Here is a 25,777-nt window from a genome sequence, read left to right on the forward strand (position 1 = left end):
CCAATCATTCCCTCCCACCCCTGACACAAAGCAGTCCTATAACTAACTATCCACCCATTGCACATCCCACAGTTGGTCCCGTCAATTCATGTCTTCACATTCATCACCAACCAATTGAAAAGGCAAGTTGCCAGTGGACAACACGGGGAAGTGATGCAAAGTAATAAATTTTATGTGAGGCCATAACAAAAGGAAACTTAACATAATATATTCACAAACACCCATGTGCATACCCTTGGTAAACTGCAATGTTTTTCTCTTTCTTTGCCTTCTGCTCCTACGTGGTGCAACCCCTATAGCTTCAGCAGATGTAGAGACAGGCTGATCAGATATCTGTCATCCTGTTCAAGGTGGCAGATATGCTGGCATCCAAAGTCTGCACGGCTGTGGCCATAGCCTGCATGGACTGGTTTGATTGCCGCGATTGAAGTTCCACGGAGGTGACTACTCTTTCCATGGCAGACATTCTTGCAAAGGCCTGCGACAGCAACCCACAAATGCTTGAGTTGGACTCCTCCACTCCATCCTCTCTGCGATTGTGGACAGTATGCGTGGCACGTCTGCTAGTACCTCGTAAATTTGCTGTCGTCTCTCTATGATTCTCCTTTTCATCAGTGGCCCCCGGGGTTCAGCATCTGTGCTCAGCTGAGCAGAGCTTGGAGAGGAGTGTGCCCTCCGGTGCTTAATCTCCACAGCTATCCCTACTATCACTCTCTACCCGTGCTCACTTGTGAACTGTGATTCACCAGGTGTAAACCCAATTAGCTGTCTTACAGAACCCATCGAAGTATCTGTGCTGGTGCCTGGTAGTATGTCCTGTGACAATGCACCCTCAGAAGAAATCAGGTCCTCTGAGGAATCATCGTCAGTAAAGTTGATGGACTGCTGCCCTACGCATGAAGGCCCTGAAGGAGAGAAGAAACGGATATGAATTAGTACTGGCAATGTAAAAATGTTGCCACTCAGCATAATTACATACATCATATTTCACTCGTTGCTTAAATCAAGTCAACATGACTGAGTCTTTTAAGAGATATGGGTCGGAGATATTTAATTCTGTCACCAGGCAGCTGCGAAGTCCCAGTCTCTCCATCTCCGATGGTCAAAGATGCAGAGCTGCCACTGATCTCCATAGCCTTTTCATCAGAAGATGTCAGCTGCACTATCTGTTGTGACCTACTTCCAGTTCTCTCCCTCTCCCTTATGCTTTGTGCTCGCTTAGAATCATAGAAGGTTACAGCACGGAAGGAGGCCATTCGGCCCATTGAGTCCGCGCCGGCTCTATGCATGAACTCCCCCGCCCCTCCCACTCCCCCGCCCTACCCCATAGCCCTGCACATTTTTTTTTCATTTCAAGTACATATCCAATTCCCCTTTGAAGGCCATGATTGAATTTGCCTCCATCACTCCCTCGGGCAGTGCAATCCAGATCCCAACCATTGTCTGTGTAAAAAAGGTTTTTCCCCATGTCACCTTTGGTTCTTTTGCCAATTACCTTAAATCTATGCCCTCTGGCTCTTGACCCTTCAACCAATAGGAACAGTTTTTCTCTATCTACTCTGTCTAGACCCTTCATGATTTTGAATACTTCTATCAAATCCCCTCTCAACCTTCTCTGTTCCAAGGAGAACAATCTTAGCTTCTCCAGTCTATCCATGTAATTTAAGGCCCTCATCCCTGGAATCATTCCAGTAAATCTCCTCTGCACCCTCTCAGAGCTTTCACATCCTTCCTGATGTGTGGTGCCCAGAACTGGACACAATACTCCAGTTGTGGCCGAACCAGTGTTTTATAAAGGTTCATCATGACTTCCTTGCTTTTGTACTCTATGCCTCTATTTATAAAGCCCAGGACCCTGGATGCTTTTTTAACTGCTTTCTCAACCTGTCCTGCCACCTTCAATAATTTGTGCACATATACCCCCAGATCCCTCTGTTCCTCTACCCCTTTTAGAATTGTGCCCTCTTGTTTATATTGCCTCTTCTCATTTTTCCTATCAAAATGCATCACCTCGCATTTTTCTGCTTTAAACTTCATCTGCCATGTGTCCTCCCAGGTCTAGCACTATCCTCCTCACTGTTCACTACACTTCCAAGTTTTGTGTCATCTGCAAATTTTGAAATTGTGCCCTATACCCCCAAGTCCAAGTCATTAATATACATCAAAAAAAGCAGTGGTTCCAGCACCGACCCCTGGGGAACACCATCAGTCCGAGTTGCTGGGTTTATCTTTACACCCTTTTTTGAACAAGGGTGTAATATTTGCAATTCTCCAGTCCTCTGGTACCACCCCTGTATCTAAGGATGTCCGGAAGATTATGGCCAGTACCCCCGCAATTCCCCCCCTTACTTCCCTCAGCATCCTAGGGTGCATCCCATCCGGACCGGGTGACTTATCTACTTTAAGTACAGCTAGCCTTTCTAGTATCTCCTCTTTCTCAATTTTTAGCCTATCCAGTATCTTAACTATATCTTCCTTTACCAAGACTGGCAGCATCTTCTTCCTTGGTAAAGACAGATGCAAAGTACTCAGTCATGCCCACTGCCTCCTTTGCATAAGGATTGGGGTGAATGGCAATGGTGGATGGATAAATGGGCAGGTGAGGAAGTGCATAGAAAGTGAACAATGGGTGCTCTTGAAACTTAAGTCGGTGTGAGGAATGATGTCATGGATTACGCTTGACAAGATAGAGTGAGGGGGGATGGTGGTGTGCACTACAGGATGTAGGTGAATCTGCAATTGTACTCACCTTTCCTGACCTGGTTAAAGTGCTTCATTCACTGGATCCAGATACGGGGCACAATGCTCCTGCTGCTGACCTCCTCGCTCACCTCCAACCATGCCTTCTTGGTGACAGCAGCAGGTTTCTCCTTCCCATTGCTGCGGAAGATTATCTCCTTCTTGCTCCATACTGCACCCGGCAGTACATCAAGTGATGCATTGTTTAAGTGGGGCACAGCCTTTGAGCATCCTGAGTCCATCTTTAAACTTTGCCGTCTCATGTGACTTTAAAGTCACCAACTTAAATCCGCGGTTTTTGAAACTTTTCTAGACGGGGATCCCCTGAAATTATTGAAACCCTCCTAGAGACCCAATGCAAATATCAACACATTCCCTGGACCCTCATCCTAATATCCAGAGAAGGCAGTGCTACCACTGCAGAAATGTTTTCAGTAATATATACAGGAATGGAAATAAAATGATAATAAGTCAACCACTACAGGAAAATACCAAAACCTGATGACCTGGGGTCCAGGGTCCAGGGACTGGAATTTAATAACTTACGACTTAAATTTAAAAATTTGGAGTTAGTCTCAACCTGGGTCCTCGGCACTAAATTTGTTTTATTACAGAAAATAATTCAATCCATTTTGTGAAATCTTATAATGGTAACAAAGATTCCTGAAAACTTTCATGTGAAACTGAAGTGATCTACTATGTGAGGATTGGAAGGTGAGTTTAGTATTTGTAGATACGCTAAAGCATTCGTATCTGTAATAAAATACTTCTGAAAATTAGTGGGAAGCAGGACTGTGATCAACCATTGATTTCAAAGCCATGCGCCACCACATGCACTCTCTCAGCCTCTCTCTTCAGCAGCACCAACTCACTCTATTTCAGAACAGTTCCATTTCATCCTTCGCCTCATCTGACGCTCCACGACTCTTCCGACACCCCCCACCACTTCAACAGTTTTCAGATTCCCGGCCTTAATCGTCTCCCTTTCACCATCGACGTCCAGTCCTTCTACACCTCCACCCCCACCAGGGCGGCCTGCGGCCCTCTGCTTCTTTCTTGAATGGAGGTCCAACCAGGCCCCATCCACCACCACCGTCCTCCACCTGGCTGAACTTGCTCTTACATTGAGCAACTTCTCCTTTGACTCCACACATTTCCTCCAAATAAAAGGTGTTGCTATGGGAACCCATATGGGTCCTAGTTATGCTGACCTTTTTGTGGGATATGTGGAACATTCCTTGTTCCAGTCCTACTCAGGTCCCCTCCCTCACCTCTTGTTCCGCTGCATTGATGACTGTGTTGGTTCCGCTTCCTGCTCTTGCCCCAAAATGGAAAATTTCATCGATGTGCTTCCAATTTCCACCCCTCCCTCGCCTTCACATGGTCCATCTCAGACTCTTCCCTTCCCTTCCTCGACTTCTCTACATTTCTGGGGATAGGCTGTCAGCCAATATTTTTTATAAGCTCACTGACTCCCACAGCTACCCTGATTACACTTCCTCTCACCCCGCTTCCTGTAAGGACTCTATTCTATTCTCCCAGTTTTTCTGTCTCTTTCGCTACTGTTCTGACAATGCCATCTTCCAAACCAATGTTTCCGATATGTCTTTTTCCTCAACTGAGGATTCCCCTCCACTGTGATTGACAGGGCCTTTGACCGTGTCCGTCCCATTTCCCGCACATCTGCCCTCATCCCTCCTCCTCCTTCCCAGAACCACGAAAGGGTCCCGCTTGTCCTCATCTTCCACCCCACCAGCTTTCACATTCAAGGGATCATTTCCGCCACCTCCAGTGCGATGCCACCACCAAACACATCTTCCCCCCCTCCCCTTTCAGCATTCTGAAGGGACCATTCCCGCCGCGACACCCTGATCCACTCTTCCGTCACATCCAACACCAATTACTATGCATTTGAATGTTATTTGAAGCGAGAACAAGACTCATGGTGGGACTATATGAATTGGCCATGCAGAATTCCATGCCTAACTCTGCAACCTCCACCCATTCAGTGAGACTCTGTGTTAGGAGTGGAGCCTTGCAAAATTGACACTTTAAGCCCAGACCAGCAATGCGACCATTCATGAGAGTTACCCCCACTTTATGGAGGAGCTTTGTGACCGGGGCTCTGCTGCAGAAGTTGCCATATGCTGCACAGTTGATTACAGCACTGTCACATTTTGGGATCTTTGGACCAGTTCCAAGAAGGCTGTCATATAAGACTGTACCAATGAAGATAGTGGATTCCTCCACAAATGATGTTAAATCTTACAGTGTGACCCAAGTAATTGCAGATAATGCTGATGTTCAGAAAGCAACCTCCTTTAATAAGCAAGTCCTGTGAAGTCTCAATTTCAGAGCTCTGCAGCTGAGGACGGGCACAAGCTAACTCTCCAGTCAGCAGGTTGCTGCTTCTCCATTATCACCAATACACGCTCCTGCTCACTTGTAATTTGTGCTCCCTTCTAAAATTGACTATCTGAATCTCTCTGGATTGTGTGATGCTGGGTACTCTGAACTGCTGGCTTCCTCTGGGGCATTGGAAATTCTGGCTGGTTATTAGAGACCAAGATGAAGGGCCTAGGAACACGATGCAGGATGCCACCAAGGACTCATTCAAGTTATTAGGCAAAGTATTTAAGGGATCTAATTGAGATAGATAAATTCTTACCAATTAGCAAAGTTTATTAACAGGTTATTACTCTTAATACATTGCAAATATCTTCCAAATTTCATGAAAAAGTGATAATGGAAAAATCTATTTTGTAATGTATTCGAATTTACATATGCAACACACAAACAACTTGTGCAATTCATCGATATATTATCAATTTTATTGTACTGAATATTCTTTCCAGGTTTCCTAACAATTGGTTTGATGATTGTATTCATTGGCCAGTGGGTCAGTACCTGAGTCCTTTTACCTATGGGACCTAGAGCCCTGATTTTAACCCCCGGCACCCGACCAAAACGGGGTGTGTGGGGGTGGGGGGGAGGGAGGAATTAAAATGCTTGCAGTGACCTACTCACCTGATCCTCGCTGGACACGTGCTACATGCTATTGTAACAGGCGCATTCTGGCCAACCAGTGAAACCCTTGCACCAGGTAGGTGAGGGACTTCACGAAATTGAAAAGTTGGAGTCTGCTGATGTCATTCAAAGCCCAACTACATTTTAAGTCTGGACAGCTGGGTCCAGTGCCCAGTACCGGCCTCGCCAGGAGCACCAAGTGCGAAGGACCAGCAGGCCCACAAGAGGGCAGAAAAGATAAGTAAAATTTATTTTTTAAATGTTTCATTGTGGGCTAGGAGGAGCAGGAGAGCTCCTATGGGCCCTAAAAGGAAACCTAGGGCCCCAGGCTTTCCTCTCCTCTCTCCCTCTCTCCCAAACATGATCACTTATCCTGCTCCCCCACACCAATTAACTGACTGCCAGGGACCATTCCCATGGGTCCTCGGATGTGTCCTCCTGCTGTGCTCACTCCACATGCCCGCAGGCTCCATGTCATTGATGTCAGGTTTGGGCAGGAGTCAAGCTTAACTTATTTAAATGAGGCCCTGGAGTTAAAATGGCTTGGGCCTTATGTCTGTAAGTCTGGTCGAGGCTGACACTCGACCTGCCAGCCCCACGCTCACCCCCTTGCCCCAATTAAAATCGGGGCTTAGATTTGAATTCAGGTCAGATTGATGGGATGAAAGTCGCCTTTTTTTGCTGACTGCCCTACACTAAATGAGTGGCATAGTCTCAATCCAATTTCTAGAAAGAATGGCTGGCAACATGAGACTTCCTAAAAACTGACACCACTCTCACTCAAAGGATCCATATATATGGCTGATGCAGTAGAGTGATAAAATTCACTTTGGTGCTATTAAAAGGCTAAGATTAAAGCACATTGGTCTAATAGAGCACAGGAACGTTTATGCTGCATCTCCTTGAACTGTAGTTGCCCTGGGAGAGCTTCATGCTGACATTGGTGTCCAAAGTGTTTCTGTCCCCAGCATTGACGCTTCCCACATCGACACAAAAATTAACCGAAAGATAATTATTTTTTAAAAATCCAAACATCTGGGTGCCAATTACATGCAGCTTCTTCAATAAGTTCATCTGTGGGCTTGTGAGTTGAAGTCATCTGTAGGCCTGTCAGTTATGATAGTGCTGATCAGTTTAAATTACAGATACAGTGACATTCAGATGGACAGGGCAGTTTCAAAGTAGGTTGTTATAGGTCTCATAAAAAATATAGGTTGAATAAACACATTGTTAATATTCTGTAATTATACATCCACATTAGTGTCACTAATTGCAGGCTAGTCTAACACAGCAACTTACATCCTGCACCACTGAACAGTGTTATGTTTTGAGCATAGTTTGAGGAATATCATTACATTTTAAACCTATGAAAATTCACTGTTCATTTATTTCTCTGTAATTCAAAGTAAGTTGCGATTATACCCAACTATCAACAGCTACCCCTTGGTGTGTGACTTGGTAATCATACAGACTGCACAGCCAGGGATAAACAGTCAACCCAAACCAACTATAACTGTTTCTGATTCTTTGTAGCTACCCCTTGGAGTGTTACCAAACTTGCACACTAAGTGTAATAGCTAGAGACACTCAGACACAGCTGTAGTCAGTTCTGTTTGGCAGCATAGTTCTGGCTGTGTAGCCTGTTATTACAGTGTGATTACCAAACAGTGTGGTGATAACAGCATCCAAGTATTTGCAGCTACCACTTGTTGTGTGGTTTGGTAATTACACAGTAATAACAGGCTTCACAGCCAGAAATATGCAACCAAACCACTGCAGCTCTGTCTGAATGTTTCCAGCAGCAGTTTGGTGTGTGATTCTGGTAGTCACACAAATTCACAAAGAGCAAACAATTTTCTCCCGTTTAAACTAAAGAAAGAGAAACAATTTCCTTACCAGCACATTGAGTACAAGAGATTCTCAAACCCTGGCAGGTAGACTAAACTTTGCCCAATCTCTTATTTTCAGTCAGTTATTGAGATTTGTGTTTGCTGATGTCTTTTCCGAGGGAGCTTTGAAAACTCCTTTAATCACACACAGTGATTATCAAATTTCATTATTTTGTTCTGGAGTGGAATCTCACATAAGATTGCAGCACATTAGACTAATAAAAGATTTTGCCTCGCATTCTTTGAGTAAAACGGTTCCTCTAACCACTAATATGAACTACTGAAATTTATAGAATTTTCATGAATTTTATTAAAGGTGGAAGAGAGCACAGGAATCTAATATTTGATTATGGATTGTGTAACTTGACAATTCAATAACCTGGCCACTTTTAATGTGATGCTGAGCTGCTGGTGCTGCTTTTGATGTTGTCTTTATTGTTTTACTAGTGTTTTTATTTAAAAGTAACTTAATTATTATTATCTCTTTAAATAATGCATTTTAGTAATTACTTTTCTGTGCTACTGCTGCAACTCCATGGGTCTGCATTGGAATCATTGGCCCCGATTTTAACTGCCCCCACCTGGCGGAAACCGGGTGAACTAAGCTACCCCCTCCCCCAATTGCGGCAAGACCCCCCCGTCTCCAATCGCCAAGAGACACCCCCCGACCCCAATTGCAGCAAGTCCCCCCTCTCCCAATCACGGCTCCATTCACAGCTCTCCCCGCTGCCCTCCCAATCGCGGCCCTGGGCCCCGAACCCCAAAGCCCACTAACTGCTGGGATCCGTCCCAACGGTCCACAGCTGCAGCCTCCTGCCACTTGTTTGTGCTCCCGCCCACCGGCCAGGCTGTTGACCTGGCTGACTGTCGGGCAGGAAACAACATCATTTTATTTAAATGAGGCCGTGCCATTGAGATGAGCAGGGCCTGCACATCCCATGAATTGCCGGGTCCTTCGACCGATTATGGCCTCCCCCACATCCTCCCCGTATCCCCGTAAATATCAGGGCCTTTAACTCAGGAAGATGGAAACAGAGAGGGATTATTTAATAAAATATTACAAAAAGAAGCCATAACTAATTATAGAAATATTTGAAGACTGTGACTCTAATTTTAAATATAATACAGATTTCTCAGTCGTTCTTGGTTACTAATGTGTCATAAGAGAGTTAGTAAGTAATTTGTACTGGTTTAGTTGAAATAATAGCAGTAGCTGTTCTAGGACAGGTGGTCTGAGCTTAGTGTGGCGAGAGCACATATTGAAAATTCAGGCACAAGTTGATAATGATTGTTCACCAATTAATTTTAATGGACAGAATACCGTGAGCAGCTTGTGCCTGAATTTGTGATAAATGCTTCCGCCGCAGCAACCGCTTACATCTGGGTGCTGAACATCTGCCCAGGATGTAGGATGTTTAACTGGGTAATAGGGAGGCACATGAGCTGTGCTTTAATTCTCCTGAGGGCTGTGATGACATTAAGTAAAAGTAACATAGTAAAACACACACTGTTATAATTATTTTGTTTTAAAATTTTCCACGGCAAGTAAATATGTGTTTTGGCTGCTCTGCCCAATTTAGTAATTGTACTTGGAATTCTGAAGGCTGTGCAATATATATGCTCTGAATCGGCCTTCTCCTGATACTTTTTGTCATCCCCAACACAAACGTTAGCCCACATGGGCACGTCCGTGCTTCCAGTGAACCGAAATGAGAACTTGTGTGCAAAATAATCTGAGATCGCATACTCTGGGTGAAGAAGAGATCTGATTATTGTTTCTGGATTTACACATAAGGTTTCCACTACACATCCACATCACTTCAGAAGACAATTAATATCAGTATAATATTGGAGCAGACTAAACTACCAACCAGGTTTATTCATAAACAGTCATTTCCACAAGCAAATAGTTCAGACAGTTGTTAGGTTCAGTCCAAATAGTACAGTAGCTTTGAATCTGTTCATGGAAGAGTTAAACAGGCCCTGTTGATTTCTTTTGACTGGTTTTCTTTATAGGATTTTCAAAAAAAAAACATGATTAATGCTTCTAGAAAGGGGAGCAGCCACCTGATCCCTACTGGTTACAGTCTTTCACGGAATTCTGTAGGAATTCCAATCTACGAGAGCCGCATATTGTCTCCACATCTGGTCAAAACAGTAACTGTCTGGTATATCAAAAATACTAGGGTTTTATGGATATAAGAATGCCTTTAAGAAGCTAGTATGTCAAAAAGAGATATTTCATTTGACTAATGGATAGTAAGCTTCATAATACATATACAAATGGCTACATGGTGTTTGAGAGATTTTGCCTGTGTTAGGGCTATCCAAATTGGACTATGTCAGGTGGTACGTGTTATTGTTTTAAGCACTTGCATGTACTTGATCATAGTTTACCCAGATGCATATGGCAGTTAGTAATCAACTATACATTTTATACTGAGCCAAAATTATAGACATCATTCCCATCGTGAAGAGTTGCAGAAGCAATTTTGAGAGTGGTATTCTTCTCAAAAGAACCTAGCATGGAACTTCTGCTCCTTTTTGGTTCGAAGTCCTAAGATCAGAGAAGCCAGAAATTGGAACAGAACCTGCCTCTGCTGGGTTTCTGCTCCTTCCTCAGTCGCACGGTAACTTCCGATGGAGGGGCTTTAAGCACGTTTTCCACCCATGCCCTCTCCATCTCAACATCACTTTTGGGGATATTTCTGAGGGGAGGTTCCTGGGTTTCCCTGGAAATACTGCCAGATGTGCCATCATTGCGGGCAGTGGTAAATACATTTGTAGAAGACATGCATACATACTGTACTAGACTACACATGGGCCCCATTTTGAAGACTTCAAATAGCAATGGATCGCCGAGGGATCTATTGCCATTCCAACATGGTCACACCAGGGACAGAGCTGCTAAAAAAGTAACTTTCTTTTTTACCATTTTCAACCAGGCCAGCCTATGACCCCCTCCCACGATAGCAAGGAGCCATCCAACATCCTGCCAGTTCTGCTGGGTGGGTACCCCTATGTCGCCACTGCTGATGCAAGCAGCCGCCCCTAATATTTAAATGATCCCTCTCCAGGATTTGGAATGGGTCATGGCTGTGACAATTTTGGGTGGAAGATCTACATTACAAAGAAAGAATCCACAAATTATGGACAATAATAATAATTTTTTGTCATGATATGTACTTGTTATTGTTCTATAATTAATAAAGCTTGGGTATTTTGAAGGTTATGTAGGAGACTGATGTTCAACAATTTAATACTTGTAAATATTGAACATTGTGTAATTTCTTTAATATTTTAAGCAGATTCCAAATTTTTAGTATTTAACATAACCTTCCTGCCCTCTGCATTCATTTTAAATGTTGTGGTTAAAACACTTGGATTATATATAACACTCTACTCTCCTGTCCTTCAAAAGTAAATTCAATTGAAAATTTAAGATGCCGTTTAAAACTTGAATTCATAATGAAAATATTAGCATGGAATAACTTCCAGGGCTCCACAGAGCTTTAGATAGAATTCTGGTGGCAACAAAATCCCAGGAGGGAAATATTACAAGTGTGAAAAATTATTCCTAAACAGATTGTTTGAACTAGCTGGTCAATGAGAAAGGAAGTGGCAAGTGTTGAGCAATATCATATATTTACATTTCTGTGATAATCTCATATCAAAAACTCATCCTAACCAAAAATTCTCCTTTTCAACCAAATGAAGAAAAGAAAGACTTGCATTTATATAGTGCCTTTCATGATGTTAGGACATCCCAAAGAGCTTTACAGCCAACAAAGTACTTTTGAAGTGTAGTCACTGTTGCAATGTAAGAAACGCAGCGATTAATTTGTGCACAGATAGGTCCCACAAACAGCAATGAGATAATGACCAGATAATCTGTTTTTTTAGTGATGTTGGTTGAGGGATAAATACTGGCCAGGACACCGGGGAGAACTCCCAAACTCTTCTTTTAATAGTGCCATGAGATCTTTTACATCCACCTGAGAGGGCAAACAAGGCCTCAGTTTAACATCTCATCCTAAAGATAGCATCTCCAACAGTGCTGCACTGAAGTATCAGCCTAGGGTTTGTGCTTAGGTCCAGAGTGGGACTTGAAACCCATAACCTTCTGACTCAGAGGCAAGAGTGCAACCACTGAGCCATGGCTGACATAAGTGTGGAAAAGGAAGGAGGTAATCACTGCAGGTTTTTCACTCACTGAATTGTAGAATGACTGACTCTGCCAGAGCTTCTGGGTCAGTCTCATTATCAGAATGGCTGTTAGCTCCTGCCGTGAAGTACACCTGCCATTGGGAGATTGCTGTTTGCGAGGAAAAAAATCCAATGGGATTTAAAGGGGAAGGCATTTTTTTCCAGCCAAATTAAGCGCTTATTTAATTTAAAGTGCCAAACAATGGCAAATGGAAATGGTGCAGCACCCCAATACCTCAAAATTGTGTCATGTTTTTGTGCTGTTAGACCAAGTACAGCAGTGAAGAGTGGCTCCCAGAAAAAGAGTGGCTCCCAAAGCTCCATCTGCACAGGCAAGCAGCGCAAAATGCTTGAGAGGAGGTGGTATGCTTGTGAATGTAGAAGGCAGTTCAGAGGAGCTAGCAGAACGTCAGGAAGAAGTTTACAGATTTCACCAGGTCAGCTAAGATAAGACTATTCACCCTTACCTGAACAGACTCCCTCTTCCAGTTTCAGCAGGCTTAGGGATCAGATAGAGAGAACCACAAGGCAGAGCTTCACTAATTTCATTGGTACCATCAGGCTTGTTGTTGCGGATTAGTGCGGATGCTGAGTCAGTGCCCAGCAGCAGGAACATGGCAGAAATGTTCATAGATGATAAAGCTGTCTCTCAAGATGACGATGCATCCGGACCCTCTTTCCAACCCTTTTCAATGACTGTAGATATGGCAACAAGCAGGCAGGCTTAGGCAGCCCATGAAATTGTGAAAGTGGGCTAACTCAGGACCAGCTCACAGAAGAAAGGGGCCATGTCACTCCCAAGAGATTCTCATGGAGAAATAACAGTCAACAACTCCACTTACTCCTGCCACTGAAGAAGCAGCTAGAAGGACCAAGATATTAGGGTGTAGCCACATATTATACAGGGTCAATAAAGGGAAGCACCATGCTGCTAAACACTAGTCACACAAAGAATCACTTTTATGGCATAAAAATTTGGTGACACTGATGTTTAAACATCCTGTCAGCACAGATCCTTCCTGTTTGCAACAAATCTTTTAAGTGGTCCAACAAATGCACAGTGCATTCCTAGTGTGAATCACAGAAAATTACACTACTTGTGTCACTAACATTGGGAAAATCACCCCTAATATGTCATCCAGAACTCAATTTAATTGTATAAGCTATAGTTTAAAAGAATATAATCCATGCTTTTTTCTGTGGGATTCCGAACAGGTTGTCCCCTGTAAGGTGGTCATCTTTGAGCTATTTTTCATCTTCAGTGGAAGAGTTGAACGAACTGGTGGATTTGATAACTGCTAAAATCATAGCTTTACTGTATTTCAGATGGGCCTCAGCAGTTTCAAAACATTTAAAATGACTGTAATTGTCTTTCCAACACCCTTTTTCTTTCTCTGATCTCTAACACGTGGGGCCTGGTTTCTCAAACCCACCAGTAATGAGCAGTAATCATGTCCTGAGCTGATGTGCTTATTCTCTAAGTACAGTTCACACCAGGTTGGCTAACATATTGTATTTCCACAAGGTGGGCATATTCAACATCCACTGTCACTTCCAGCAGATAACATTTGCCTCCCGACCCAGAACCACTTGAAAATGTATGCTAATTTAGAGGAAGATCCTGCCCTTGTTTAATTGAAGGAAATAAAAATGCACTGGTACAAGTTCTAGGATGTCTTACAGTGTGGCGAAGTGAAAAATACCTCTACTGTTCAGATAACACACAGCGTTATCACACTATAAGGGGTACGTTATAGAGGTCTGATACTGTAGGGTTTGTGCACGTCTCAGTGTCCAAACCTCTGTGCAGATGGCAAGCTGTGTTAACAGTGAACTAGCAATGCATTCATTTGTCTGTTATCTCAGATGAGCATAGCAGATGGACACACAAATACAGCATCTGCCTGCTACATTTGTGATGTGTGTACCAGAGTCAACGTTCATGAGGTGTGCACTACACAGAATTAGAATTTGTTACAATAAAAGGAATTTTACTATTGGATATCAAAGAAAAGATAACTGGAACTTTAATTATTTTAAATATGAGCAACAATTTTTTCTAATCATTACATTTCGGTTCAGCGAGAGTAAGCACATAGTGATAAAAGCATGACTCCTCTCTAATATGATGCCACATTAAAGCACTGAGCTTAAAAAACAACCATGAAATCAATAAGTCACTTCATACAGTGACTGCTGCTGCAGTTTCTGGAGATGTTGATAACATCGCCCATTTCAGAGCGAGTTGCAAAGAATGGTGTCTATCTGGTGCAACAAGAAAATAATAAAGCGTGTACACAAACATTTTATCAATGAAAAATTGCAATAAACAAGGTTGCTGTTTTTGAATCTTCACACTCTTCCCTTAGAAAGTAATGGAAGGATTCACAAGCTGATAGGCCATAATATGAATGGTCTATCCATGGCCATAACCATCTTCATGCCTGCCTATAGGGTGGTTAGTACTATACGGCGGGAGAGATTTATCGGCTCCCACAACCCATACGATGAGGGGGGCGCCCAGACATGGTGAATCACGTCAACCCAGAATTGCAGAGCCAGGGCTCCAGTCTCCATGACTGTCTGGAGTGGGGTTTAGAACCACTACACCTTCATGGCTGAGGTGGGAATGCTACCACTAAGCCAAAGTCTCGCTCCTCAAACAAGAGGTGACAACAGAAGACAATTGCAACCAGAACCTGCTGTGCATTTTAGGGGGACATCAATGTGTATGGCATTGAATGTACCACATAGCATGGTGCTAAGTCAAATACACCAAGAAAGTCTCAGGTTTTATCCTGTAGCATGTGCTGAATTAGCAGTGGGGTTTGCAGTTGAAGTGGAATTTGTTAAGAGGGGGTATTCACTTCCCTGCACACCCAGCACCTTGTGTATCTTTGGACCTGCTCCATGCAATACTTAGCCCCATGCACAGCTTTCGGCCCCATCCCTGCAACCTTTGACAAAGAGAGCAACAGCAGCATAGCCATTAGAAAGGGAAAGCAGCAGCAACAAGGCTAGCAGGACAACATCAAGTGTCATGAAAAATATTAGCTCCCCATAACAGATCCCTCTCACTCCCATGAATCTAGTATAGAGTTTCCCCGGTTGAAATTAAAAACTCCCCTTCAAGAAAATAAAGTTACCCCTGAAATAAATTTATCCTAACTTAAGCCATGCCCTAATCTTCAAATCAACCCTACACCAAGAGCTAAGCCAGATTTAACTCTTAAGTCCTACCCTAACTGAGGAAGATTTTATTCTGGTTACAAAGATAAACTTACCTGCACTAGTAATGGGGAATACTCATCTAGGAGTATGTCAGATATCATAGGCAGTATGTCAGAAGGACCGGAATGAAGCATGATCTTAAACTCAAAGAATACTAAGGGGCAGATATTCCTCTGTTTCTACATGAAAAATATGTATGTAAAAAGTGGTGAAATGTTAGAAACACTGATGCTAAGTTGCAAAAAGGATAACAGAATTTGTTAGAACTTGTAAAATGTCAATGGGCAACCAGTGCAGGATTCCAAAGTTACGGAACCACATCGAAGGCAAAACTTTCACAGGGGGCCAGATTGGATAAAGAAATGCAAAGAGTCCTGAGTTGTGAGAGAGTTTTCTGTTTATGAACATGATAGTAACTATTGCTGGGTACATCTTCGTGGTGAAGGAGGACAGCAAAGACTAGGAACACAATGATCATGGGATGACACAAATCACACCACTACTGTCCAAAGCAATGGATCTATCTCAATAGATTCTGCTATCTGAGCATGTCGAGGCACAATGAACAAAACCCTCAGGTTCACAATGAAGTTTATGACTACAGTGGCTGAGGTATGCCACCTGGTCCACGGAAACCTGGAGGGACATCTGCAATGTGCTATCCGTGGAAGCGAAAGTTACCACTCAATTTTTATACTATTGGGATCCTCAAAACACCCACAGGGGATGTCAGTGGGTCAGCCTTCTTGATTAGGAGGTAACTGAAGTCTTGAAAAGCTAGGCACCCCACTCCATACACCTTAGCAAGAACCAGCAGCAACAGTTGGTGGGGAGACAACTGAAGGTTTATTTTCTGCACAAAGAAGGAATGAGAGACTGCAACACGTAGCCACAGTTCATTCATTTTATTAAGTTGTACAGTGCTAGTGTTTAATGACACTTGGTGTTGCTTTTACCCCTTGTATGTCATAAAGTTCTCTGTATTGGTTGCGCATATGGAGTACTATTAAATGAATGGCTGCACAGCCAATTACAAATAAAAGGATACATTTACAAATCCTATCCTCTCAGCAGGGAGCCATACTCAAAGGAAGAGTGGGATGGAGATAGGACTACAACATTGTAGCTCTGATTCTCTGGCCTGTGCTCCCTTGTCACATAGGAATGCAGGACAGTTGAATTTACCCTATACAGAAGTCCCATTACCATTATCTGCATTGAAGGACCAGCATCAATAGCAAAATGCCTAGTGCTGTAGCCACTGTGGGCTCAGTGTTTTCAGAGAACACACATATGGCAGAGATGTGCAGGCCACAGGATGGCACAGAACTGCTGCTGACATGAGGGCCTACTGGCTGCAGGTACGCTACACCTTACAGGGAGGAAATTCATCATGATATACACTGATCTTTGTGAACATAGTGGGAGGTTTGGAAACCCTATGTTATGGTTGGCTATATCCCTTCTGGATATGGCTGCATCTTTGAATTTTGATCCCAAAGCCTCCGGCAATGTAGTGTGAAAATTCATGAGCGAGTCCATTACTATGTTTGTGCCTGCACAACTGAGATTGCACTGGTGTTGCCACCTGCTCACTGGTAGACTACAATACAGATAAGTTTTTCTCCATTACTTTACTCAATATATAGTTGGCTGCTGGTCTCCCCCACACTACCTAGACCATCTTCCAGTATCTTCTGCAAGGAAATTAGTGATTCTGCAATGTGGTCCTTCTTCTATTTTTGGTGTCCATTTGAAAGTAGGTTCAATAAAGTCTGATACAACTGAGTAAAGGCATGGAGCAATTTTGGCCTGAACCTGTGCCGGTATAACGCTCATAAACCTCAGCTTGGTACATCATCTTCTGCTTCCTCATCTTCACCCATAGGAACATATACCACGGCAGGCATATATGTGCTGATTCAAATGTGCACAATGATAGTTGGTGTTCAGATATGTGGTGCTCTTTGGGTGTGGCTGACGGTCGACTGGGTTCTCCTTGATCTGCGACGAGAATAAATGGTGCATTGTGAGAGTATAATCACACTTATCTATTTCAGTGATAGTCTGTTATTATATGCACTCCTGTATCTAATGCACAATTAGTGTATATGCAAACTATCATGTTACATATAGTGAAAATCATAGAATATCTGATTAATATAGGTACTTACCATGAGTTCTATGCAGCATTCTAACCTCCACAGATCAGTCCTTTTCAGACGTTCCCTGCTAAACAAATCTACCATTCTTTCTTCGTATTGCATGCATTCTTCAATGTCTGGGGCTCCACTGCTTATTGCAACAATGCCCTCTTATTTAAGAATTTGCCTTTGAGCATTAGAGCAATGTTGTTTGGCCACGTAAATTCCTTCCTGCAGTGTATTCATTCTCCTATCATGGCGTGTATAATGTAGTTTACAGGCCTGCTATTTTCACTTCTAATTCTTACTTGCAAATTTTTTGTTAACATATTTCTGTGTCCAGTACAGTACCTTTTAAATTGTGGACCCTCTGGTCTGACTGCCAGAACCTCCAAATGGAAGAGGTAATGTTGACACGATCAGTGACAAATTGTCGTGCTTGGCACTTCTTTGCATTTTAAAGTGTCAATCTACTGACTAAAATGTGTTGCCCTCTCTCCAGTTTACCATCAATTGCCGAGCCTGCTTGCTAAAACTGGATTTGTGCTGCTGTTGTTGAGTCATTTTCCACCTGTTTCACATTTCACAGCTAAATTCTTGCACACTTGGACTTTTCAAAATGTGTAAGAATCAGCTGCTTCATTAGATGTGTCAGAAGAATGGAAAGATTATTATTGCACGTGCATTTTTTTTCCTGCAAATTTTTTATCACTTCTGAATTCTTATATCTCACAGCGTGTAGGAACAAGCTGCATTGCATTAATTTTACTAGTAATGTCAGACCCTAGATGTTGGTAATCAAATCCTGCATGTAAACCTTTTGCAATGAGAGAGTAAACCAGCCATTTTTACTCATACTAGAGTGCTGTTTGATCTGGTAATGAAGACAGAGGATTATAGACACAAAATGTAAGGTACATTACCTTCCATATATTTGTATAGTGCTTAATTGTGTAGCTTACTTAATTTTTTTTTATTCGTTCATGGGATGTGGGCGTCGCTGGCGAGGCCAGCATTTTATTTGCCCATCCCTGATTGCCTTTGAGAAGGTGGTGGTGAGCTGCCTTCTTGAACCGCTGCAGTCCGTGTGGTGAAGGTTCTCCCACAGTGCTGTAAGGTAGGGAGTTCCAGGAATTTGACCCAGCGATGATGAAGGAACGGCGATGTATTTCCAAGTCGGGATGGTGTGTGACTTGGAGAGGAACGTGCAGGTGGTGTTATTCCCATGTGCCTGCTGCCCTTGTCCTTCTAGGTGGTAGAGGTCGCGGGTTTGGGAGGTGCTGTCGAAGAAGCCTTGGCGAGTTGCTGCAGTGCATCATGTGGATGGTACACCCTGCAGCTACGGTGCACCGGTGGTGAAGGGAGTGAATGTTTAGGGTGGTGGATGGGGTGCCAATCAAGTGGGCTGCTTTGTCCTGGATGGTGTCGAGCTTCTTGAGTGTTGTTGGAGCTGCACTCATCCAGGCAAATGGAGAGTATTCCATCACACTCCTGATTTGTGCCTTGTAGATGGTGGAAAGGCTTTGGGGAGTCAGGAGGTGAGTCACTCGCCGCAGAATACCCAGCCTCTGACCTGCTCTTGTAGCCACAGTATTTATATGGCTGGTCCAGTTAAGTTTCTGGTCAATAGTGAACCCCAGGATGTTGATGGTGGGGGATTCGGTGACGGTAATGCCGTTGAATGTCAAGGGGAGGTGATTAGACACTCTCTTGTTGGAGATGGTCATTGCCTGGCACTTGTTTGGCACGAATGTTACTTGCCACTTATCAGCCCAAGCCTGGATGTTGTCTAGGTCTTGCTGCATGCAGGCAAGGACTGCTTCATTATCTGTAGGGGTTGCAAATGGAACTGAACACTGTGCAATCATCAGCGAACATCCCCATTTCTGACCTTATGATGGAGGGAAGATCATTGATGAAGCAGCTGAAGATGGTTGGGCCTAGGACACTGCCCTGAGGAACTCCTGCAGCAATGTTCTGGGGCTGAGATGATTGGCCTCCAACAACCATTACCATCTTCCTTTGTGCTCGGTATGACTCCAGCCACTGGAAAGTTTTCCCCCTGATTCCCATTGACTTCAATTTTACTCGGGCTCCTTGGTGCCACACTCGGTCAAATGCTGCCTTGATGTCAAGGGCAGTCACTCTCACCTCACCTCTGGAATTCAGCTCTTTTGTCCATGTTTGGACCAAGGCTGTAATGAGGTCTGGAGCCGAGTGGTCCTGGTGGAACCCAAACTGAGCATCGGTGAGGGTTATTGGTGAGTAAGTGTCGCTTGATGGCACTGTCGACGGCGCCTTCCATCACTTTGCTGATGATTGAGAGTAGACTGATGCGGCGGTAATTCGCTGGATTGGATTTGTCCTGCTTTTTGTGGACAGGACATACCCGGGCAATTTTTCACATTGTTGGGTAGATGCCAGTGTTGTAGCTGTACTGGAACAGCTTGGCTCGAGGCGTGGCTAGTTCTGGAGCACAAGACTTCAGTACTACAGCCGGGATGTTATCAGGGCCCATAACCTTTGCTGTATCCAGTGCACTCAGCCATTTCTTGATATCATGTGGAGTGAATCGAATGGGCTGAAGACTGGCTTCTGTGATGGCAGGGATATCGGGAGGAGGCTGAGATGTATCATCCACTCAGCACTTCTGGCTGAAGATGATTGCAAACGCTTAGCCTTGTCTTTTGCACTCACGTGCAGGACTCTGCCATCATTGAGGATGGGGATGTTTACAGAGCCTCCTCCTCCTGTTAGTTGTTTAATTGTTCACCACCATTCACAACTGGATGTGGCAGGACTGCAGAACTTTGATCTGATCCATTGGTTGTGGAATCGCTTAGCTCTGTCTATAGCATGTTGCTTCCACTGCTTAGCATGCATGTAGTCCTGAGTTGTAGCTTCACCAGGTTGGCATCTAATTTTTAGGTACGCCTGGTACGTTCTTCCACTCTCCTCATTGAGCCAGGGTTGAATCCCCTGGTTTGTTAGTAATGGTAGAGTGAGGAATATGCCGGTCCATGAGGTTACAGATTGTGCTGGAATACAATTCTGCTGCTGCTGATGGCCCACAGCACCTCATGGATGCCCAGTTTTGAGCTGCTAGATCTGTTCTGAATCTATCCCATTTAGCACGGTGATAGTGCTGCACAACACATTGGATGGCCTCGGTGAGAAGACAGGACTTCGGCTCCACACGGACTGTGCTAGTGGTTACTCCGACCCAATACTGTCATGGACAGATGCATCTGCGACAGGTAGATTGGTGAGGACGGGGTCAAGTAGGTTTTTCCCTCATGTTGGTTCGCTCATCACCTGCAGCAGGCCTCGTCTAGCAGCTATGTGCTTCAGGACTCGGCCAGCAGTGGTGCTACCGAGCCGCTCTTGGCGATGGACATTGAAGTCCCCCACCCAGAGTACATTCTGTGCCCTTGCTACCCTCAGTGTTTCCCTCAACATGGAGGAGGACTGATTCATCAGCTGAGGGAGGACAGTACATGGTAATCAGCAGGAGGTTTCCTTGCCCATGATTGACCTGATGCCATGAAATTTCATGGGGTCCGGAGTCAATGTTGACAACGCCCAGGGCCACTTCCTCCTGACTGTATATCACTGTACCACCAACTCTGGTCAGTCTGTCCTGCTGGTGAGACAGGACATACCCAGGGATGGTGATGGAAGAGTCTGGGACGTTGGCTGAAAGTTATGGATTCTGTGAGTATGGCTCTGTCAGGCTGTTGCTTGACTAGTCTGTGGGACAGCTCTCCCAATTTTGGCACAAGTCCCCAGATGTTAGTGAGGAGGACTTTGCAGGATCAACTGGGCTTGGTTTGCCTTTGTCGTGTCCAGTGCCTCGTGGTCTGATGCCGGGTAGTCCGTCCGGTTTTATTCTTACTATGACTTTTTTTTCGCGAGATTGTACAACTTGGTTTGCTGGCCATGAAGAATCAACCACATTGCTGTGGGTCTGGAATCATATATCGGCCAGACCGGGTAAGGACAGCAGGTTTCCTGCCCTCCTTTATAACAATCTGGTAGTTTCATAGACACCATTACTGATACTAGTTTTTTCAATTCCAGATTTTTATTTAATTAATTGAATTTAAATTCCCCAGCTACTGCGGCGGGATTTGAACTTGTGACTCTGGATTACTAGTCCTGTAACATAACCACTATGCTACCGTACGCAGGTGTACAAGTATAACGCCCAATTTTTCTATTATTTCCTTTGTAGATGTACCCTGCTTAACTAAATACATTTCTGGCATAAACTGTTTATTTGCATAAACCTTGTGCTATAAGAATAACTCTTGCCCACCTAGTTGCATATTTCTTACTATTTACACTCCTGATTGAACCAGCACCAGTTAAAAGTGTTACTCATTTCTCAAGCAGGATTTCAGACTGTGCCATTTTTAAAAGTAACAATTTATTAGTAAAATCAACCGCAAATTTAAAGTTCTTCTCTGTTTTGCACTTCCTGCTTTTTTCCTGACATTCACTTTAAAATAGCAGCTCAAATATAGAAAGTGAGTTATTTGTAGCAAGTGTTTGTGTTCAGGACTCATTCCCCATTCAGTGAGCATTGTGATATTACTTAAATGTCTCTTGTCATGAGAAGCTAGTTAGAAGGAGGTTCTATAGTTCTAAGGAGGTTCTATAGGCCTGCTGTATTGTGTTCTTTCAAATTTAGCCATATCTCTCCATTGATATAATGTCCAAAGACTTTAATGTAGTTAAGTGTTTAATGTTTAATGAATGGTAAGATCAGATCCCAGTGCAATACATGGTACAAATCTTTCACTTTCTATACTTGGGCTAGAATAGGTAAGGCAACAGTACACAGCCTAGTATACTTCAAAATATGTTTTCCTGGTTTTAACAAACTATGAATTTATGGTCCTTTATCCCAACAGGAAATTAGTTCTGAAAGCCTTTGTTTGTTTTTCATACATTTGTTTTGTTTTTCATTTTTTAAGTCTGGGGGTCAAGGCGGGGGACTGAATGCTGTAATCCTAGGTACCATTGCTCCAGTGTTTTATCTGAAGTATGGTTCTGGGAGAGTGGACAGGAAATGTTTTGAAAACTGATGAACATTATTTCAATGGTTCTGCTATTCAATCATTGTAGCACAATGGCACTAGTGTTGGTGTTAGAATGTACACAATGAGTGCAAGGACAATCCACACTTGGCATTCTTCCAATGATAAGAAACAAAAGTAACTTCTCACTTAACAAAAATCTACATGTTGCATGAACTAACAGGTAGCAAAAAACAAACTCAAGTCTGTATTCTGATTTTAGAGCCTAGGCGATGTTCATAAACCTGTTTAATGTTGTTCCCCATGATAAATTGCACTCACTTGGATGGGTCTTTTGAATTTTCAATCCCTTCCTTCACCCTTAGCAATGCAGGGTGGTGGTAAATTACTGGCATGATTAGCATCTAGCATTGTTAAGATGGTAATAATGGATAAAGTGATATATGGGGGGTGATTTTAAACCCCAAGAACGGTTGGGTTGGGGGTGGGTGGGAGTTGAAAATAGTTGTTTTTTGGGTCGCGATCGCAACCCGGCTTTATTTCCGGGTTTAACGTTGGCGCGGAAAAGTACAGGCTTCCCACTGGGAATGCAAAGTCCCAAAATTTTGCGATTGCAACCCAAAAAAAAACTGTTTTCAACTCCCACCCGCTCCCAACCCAACCGTTCTTGGGGTTTAAAATCACCCCCATGATGTCTCTCTGTCTTTGCTGCTTATTTGAATATGCCTGCTAATGTGGCAAGTTGTGAAATTGATTTCAATAAATGTGTGGGCTAGCAGCAGAAAATGACCATGGATTGTTGTAAAAACTCAACTGGTTCACTAGGCCCTAGGCTCTAAGCTCTGGAATTCCCTCCCTAAATCTCTCCGCCTCTCTATCTCCCTCTCCTCCTTTAAAAGGCTCCTTAAAATTTATCTCTTTGACCAAGCTTTTGGTCACCTGTCCTAATATCTCTTTATATGGCTTGGTGTCAAATTTTGTCTGAAAACACTCCTGTGAAGCGGCCTGGGATGTTTTACAATGTTAAAGGCGCTATATAAGTGCTAGTTGTTGTTGTTGATATCCTTCATGGAAGGGAACCTGCCACCCTTGCTGGTCTGGCCTACATATGAATTCAGTCCCATTCTATGTGGTTGACTCTTAATGCCTTCAGCGCAACCAGGGATGGGTAATACCACAAGAATTAATTCCTCAGCTGAAGAAGCAGCACATGGAAATATTGGTTGAATTCGACAGTGGGTAGGCAAATAATATTATCTTCAGCATTAAGAAGACCAAGTTAATAATTTTACTGAGAAACATTCACTATGATGTTGCCCAACCACCTCTGTTCCATAGGAGTTACAACACTCTCCTGATTGAGGCTGGGCCAAACACATGTTAAAACTGGTAAAAGCGTGGAATCCTCAAAAAATTTGGATCCACTCATTGCCATTGGTGCAATATAATGTGATGCGCTTGATTCAGTCGCTGCACCTGCGCCCTTGGGCTACCTGATATATCAACCACTACAATTCAAACATTTACTACTGTGTCAGACCTACATACTTGTCTCTACCCAACTTTGTGACGCATTTCCAAGATGGAACTAGAGGGATGAATTGCTCTGGTGAAATAACATTGGAAACATGTGTTTTTGGATTATATTAGTGATGTAGCTTCATGCAGCAACCAGAGCAATTTTCCCCCCTGGTGTCATGTCTTGTACCTTAATATCCTTTTCGATTTTTGTTCTCTGCACTGTAATAATTTAACTGTGGTCCTGTTAAGAGGTTCGTATTGTATAAAGCAATCCTTGGACAAGTGAGGAGCATGTACTGTACAAAGAAAATTTCAGCTGAGTTAGGATGTGTGTACTGTGTAAGAATGACTTCAGAGAAGTTAATAAGCATTGGATGAGTTAAGAGCTCTAACAAATTCTTGGGTGATCCAAGAAGCATATATCTATGGATGGTTTAAGAACTTTATTTGAACTCAACTCCCTTATACCATAAAGCTGCTGCAAAGTATAAATACATACACTTGGAGTTCATTTACAGTAAATCAAGTTTTTAGCCATATATTTTCGATAGTCTGTATAGTGAAATTACAGTATGGTTAGTCATTGTAGGAAAAATAACAACATTAAACATTTTTCCATCAAGTTGGATGTGGCCAAGGAGATGTTGATTCCTGTAGCAGAAACTGTGCACCCTCCCAAAGCATGAAGATATCAAAGAAACAAGAGATTCTTGTAGTAGAGAAAATTTGGAAAATGTCAGCAACAAGAGAATCTTGGAGCATCCAAAACCGCTACTGCATTGACAAGCCCACAGTAATGTTCATAACAGGAAAGAGTTGAATATTGTCATTCAGACTCACAAGTTTTAATGGGGTGAATTATGAATTGGCATCTCATCACAAATGATCACTCAAGGGTATTTAAACAAGTCAGTTTATATGTTAAATCTTTAACCTCCGTGTTACTCAAACCACTTATAAATTAATTAGGTGTTATTAGCAGCAGTTAAGACCTGCAAGAAATGATAAATGGAGAATTATTGCACCCAAATAAAAAGTTGCATGTTTTCAAAGCTTCATGTTATCCAAGACTCAAAAGAAGAAGTCTTGACAGAACAAATGAGGTGATTCAGTGCACTAGTTTCAGATATACTATTCTGTACACTATTTTTCTGTAAAAGGGCAATACTTTATTTCACAGTAAAATCTCCTCTTCTAGTCCCACAGCCTTTTGCTGATTGAGATGGGCTGGTGTAGTGGGTTAACACCCCACCTTTTTACTGGGTTCAAATCCTGGTTAGAATGATGGGATGAAAGCCTCTGTTTGAAGGCTGTAAGAATCATAGGTGGAATTAGTTAGGGCAGTCTTGCTCTCAAATGATACCACCATAGTTCACAGCACAATTCCTGAAATTCAGCACTAAGTTGGCAATGCCACAAGAATGTCTGGTAGAGTAGTGAAAAATTCGCACTAGTGTTGTAGGTGTTCTTTTGAGCAAAACCCAATGAGGCAGCAGCTCTTAAAGAGCTGTAGCTTGTCATAAAAGGGGAAGTTGTCTTGATGGCAGAAAACTGGACTAATTTGTTCACAAGGGCACAATAATGACATATAAAAAACACTGCTCCTTTTGATGCTGATAAGTTGGAGGTGCATCAGAGGAAGGTGGCCTATTTGTGGTTGAAGGTGCCCCACATAAAAGCACAGGTGCCTATTGAATTCACTGAAGCAGCAGGCAGAGTATTTAGAGATATGATGCAAAAATGCAATAGTAATACAAGTCACACCTGGCCAAATCTTTGGAGAATACGCACATATGCACAGATACACACACACACAAATTTTTGCTCTCTGACTGCTGGTCCGAAATGGATATATCTCTTTCGGCAAAGAGATTGACATCCCCTCATTTAAGGTGTCAGTCTTAGCTCAGTGGTAGCACTCTCACCCTGTGAGTCAGAATGTTATGGGTTCAAATCCCACTCCAAAAACTTGAGCACA

Source organism: Heptranchias perlo, chromosome 8 (assembly GCF_035084215.1).
Source record: "Heptranchias perlo isolate sHepPer1 chromosome 8, sHepPer1.hap1, whole genome shotgun sequence".
NCBI classification, from domain to species: Eukaryota; Metazoa; Chordata; class Chondrichthyes; order Hexanchiformes; family Hexanchidae; genus Heptranchias; species Heptranchias perlo.